Raw genomic sequence first — 3,759 nt, 5'->3', positions numbered from 1 at the left:
TGGATTCTCAATTGTAAGGTCGGGTTCAAAAAATGGATAATCTGAAATTTGAATTGGAGTACTTGGTCGACTAGATGATGATTCTAAAGAAAAATCAACGGCGATTATGTTGGCTAGATGTCTTGATCGGGTTACAGGTGGTGAACGTATGAAAGGTGGTGAACGTTTTGCTCGGTGCATTCACTAAATATCCTATTAGTTATAAAATATAAAAATTATATAAGTTATCAAATTAATAGACTTTTCTGATTTTGCCCACGTTTCGAATAGCCAATAGATGCAGCAGGTAGCCAGGACCCTTTAAATCGGAAGCCCACAACTCGCCACTAACAAATCCAACTATTACTACGAACCAGAAAATTTTGGATGTCTATCAATTTAACCGCTTAAAATAATTTTTCGTTTTGAAATTTTAGAGAAGAAATAGAAAATTCTATGTCCTAAAAACTAGAGCGTCGAGAAATAAGAAAGAAAAAGAGTGCGTCAAAAAACGTCGAAAAATAAAAGGTCGAAAAATAATTAAAAGAACATAGCGCATCGAAACTTAAAAGTCCAAAAACTAAGAATTAAAAGTTGCGTATAAAGGTATTAAAGCTTAAAAGGAATTCTATATCTAAAACGGGAATAACTTAAAAGTCACTAAAATCTATAAAATATTAAGGCGATGAGCGACGTCGTAAAATTCTAAAGCGCCTAAGTCTTAATCTAAAGAAAAAGCACTTAAAGGATTTTACGGCAAAGCCTAAAAATTTAGAAGTAAAAAAAAAATAACTACGGCAAAAACTAGTTACGAACGATAAAAATATAAATATTACGAATAAAAATATAAAATATAAAAATAAAACTTAAAGTTATAAAAATACAATTTTTATAAAAATAATATTTTTATATTATTATTTTATAAAAGTATTAATTTATTATATTAATGTAACACCCAAATATTCATGGTACATAGAGTGCAAATGGCGTACATAAATGTATAGTGCATGGCATAAATTAAAAAGCTCAGGAAACTGCTCAGACCACTGTGCGCGCCGCGCACCACTAAGTGAGCGTGCCGCGCACACTGCCAGCGACAGGATTCTGTTTTTCTGCTTTTTGAGTTTAATGATGGGCATTTTGGTCATTTCACTTGGGGTCGGATCTGTGGCCATATCAACTGGTTTGGATCCAATTGTGGATCAATTTCACATCCATTCATCACCCTTATCTCCAAACCCTAGTGAGAGAAGAGTTTAGAGAGAGAAAGCTTCATTTGGGGAAGAAGGAGTTGGATTCTCACCAAAGCTCGGGTTTTAAAGTTGTTCATCTCGTTCACGGCTACGTTGTGGTAGTTTCGGTAAGTTCAAAATCCGAATTTCATTGGTTGATTTTGGTACTCGAGTTAGAGTTTGAACTTAAAATTGTTAGGAAACTCATTTAAACTCATGAAGTGAGTTTATTGATGCTAGTAATCGGGTTATTGGTTGTTGTTGGTGGATTTTGGGTTGGTGAACAAATTGGCCATGATTAGAACTTGTATTTGGGTTTAATCACTAGGATTAGTGATTATGGAAGTGTTAGAACCCATTTTGTGTATTTGAAAGACTAATTTTGGAAATGAGTCAAAATTGGGGTTTTGGTTGATTTTGAGAATGATAAGTGTTTAACACTTAAGATTGGGTTCAATTGGCATAATAAGACCATTTTCACTTGTGTTAGTGATTATTGGTTAGTTTGGGCGTGTTTTGGGTTTGTAAGTGCAATTGGTCGAATTTGCACTAAGGGTCGAATTGAGTTGGTTTGTAAATTCACTCTAAGTGTGTTGTTGTAATTGTGATGATGGAATAGGTACATTTCATCGGCGAGTTGCGGATTATTCGGTAGCATTTCATCAAGGCGACAAGGTGAGTGGAATGATTATACATGTGCGTATATAATGTATCTATTTGTAGGGTGGGGGAGGGGCCGGGTATGCATTGTCTATACCGCCAAAGTTAGTGATATATTTCGTTGTACACTAACGATGGATATTTCGTTGTCCAAATTGCCCAAGAGTTAGTGATATATTTCGTTGTACACTAACGATGGACATTTCGTTGTCCAAACCGCCAACAGTTAGTGATATATTTCGTTGTACACTAACGATTGCTTTGAACGGATATTTCGTTGTCCAATCCGACCAAGAGTTAGTGATATATTTCGTTGTACACTAACGATTGCTTTGAACGGATATTTCGTTGTCTGAATGGCCTAGGGATTAGTGATATATTTCGTTGTACACTAACGGTTGTTATGAATACCGGTGGAAAATTCGAAGTACCATTCCCTTGTGTAATCGGTTAACCATGGTGACGTGTTGTAGTGTAACATTTTATATTATTCGAGTTATATATATGTTGTTGTGGTGCTAGCTTGTGGTCTTGAAGAATTTAGAGTTATACTTGCGAAGGTATGCTATGTAACTTGCTAGCGTGTATGAGGTATTTATGTAAGTGTATGCAAGTAGGTATATTATATATGTATATGTATAATTATTGCATTCACTAAGCGTTAGCTTACCCTCTCGTTGTTTACCTTTTTTATAGATTTGCTTTGGAGACGGTGGCTCGGGTGAGCGCGGGGATTAGTGGACTTGCTTTGGATTTGGATTAGGATTGGGTAGCGTATCCCCAATCTCCATGCTCGGCTTTTATTTTGTGTTAGAAACTGGGGTCAAAAATTGTACTTCGTACTTAACTCGTAAAACGGGCCGATGTGGGCCCGGTGTCGTAAAACTTGTTTATTATCAAAACGTGTTAGTTTTACTTATTATAATGTGTTGTGAAAACCGTTTGGTCTAATTGTGTCGGGAAGTCGAAGATCTTTTCGCGTGAAACGAACAAGTTGATCAGAACTGTCCAGGCCTCTGTGCGCGCCGCGCACTACACTGAGTATACAAAAAAAATTTTTTACGCGTATTTGGTTGGTTAACGGGTTGGGATGTTACAAGTGGTATCAGAGCATGGTCTAAGGGATTTAGGTGACTTGAGATAGGTGCCTAGACTTAGACTTTTATGTGTGCGAAATTGTTGCGGGACTTGTAGGATTACGGGTCGGAAAGGGAAATTGGTTAGTGACCTAGTTTATAGGTGGACTAACGTTTATATTAATATGCGGATGTTATTAACATACTAATGCGTTGTTTTGTGTTTATGTTTGTGTTTGAGAAAATCATCGAGCAAGATGGTCGTGGTACTAACGAGTGGATGCGACGTGTTCGCGTATTAGTGACTAGCTATCATTAATACGGGTGCAAATCGTGTCTAACAAGTTATGTAAGATGATTATTGAGCAAGATGGGGCGACGTTGCATGTATGGTTCTATACGTTCATGATCTAATCTTTGCATTTCTTAAAATGGTGACAGGAAATGGGATCGAGACGAACGACGTTGAGTTTAATGCTAGAGTTGCGGCAGCCGTTGCGGAGCAAATGGGTAGGATGTATTCCGATTTTCGAAGTAATGGTGAAATGGAGCGTTGTCGTAAGAGCTTCATGAAGACTAAACCTCCGATATATGACGGGAAACCGGATTCTTTGATAAGCACAACATGGATCTCGGATGCCGAAGGGTGTTTTCGTTCTATTGATTGCCCTCCCGAGAAGAGGACGACACTCGCTACTAGCTTGTTGCGGGGTAGGGCAAGGGAGTGGTTGGATGGTAAGATTGATATTATTGGCGGTGAAGCATTTAAGGGGTTATCGTGGGATGATTTTAAGAAGGAATTCTTCGAGGAG

The 3,759-nt window shown here is 37.5% G+C and overlaps 1 long non-coding RNA gene across 1 annotated transcript; it reads left to right on the top strand.

Annotated features, from left to right (window-relative positions):
- The first annotated feature begins 1,212 nt into the window (after positions 1–1,212).
- Positions 1,213–2,644, top strand: LOC139853236 (uncharacterized). The gene is made up of 3 exons (XR_011761313.1): positions 1,213–1,339; positions 1,831–1,886; positions 2,568–2,644. It is a non-coding gene; the product is annotated as an uncharacterized lncRNA (long non-coding RNA).
- The last annotated feature ends 1,115 nt before the right edge of the window (positions 2,645–3,759 follow it).

The sequence above is a fragment of the Rutidosis leptorrhynchoides genome, chromosome 6 (assembly GCF_046630445.1).
Source record: "Rutidosis leptorrhynchoides isolate AG116_Rl617_1_P2 chromosome 6, CSIRO_AGI_Rlap_v1, whole genome shotgun sequence".
Lineage (NCBI taxonomy): Eukaryota > Viridiplantae > Streptophyta > Magnoliopsida > Asterales > Asteraceae > Rutidosis > Rutidosis leptorrhynchoides.
Note: the sequence above shows the minus strand (reverse complement) of the source record. Positions and strands in the feature narration are given on the sequence as shown.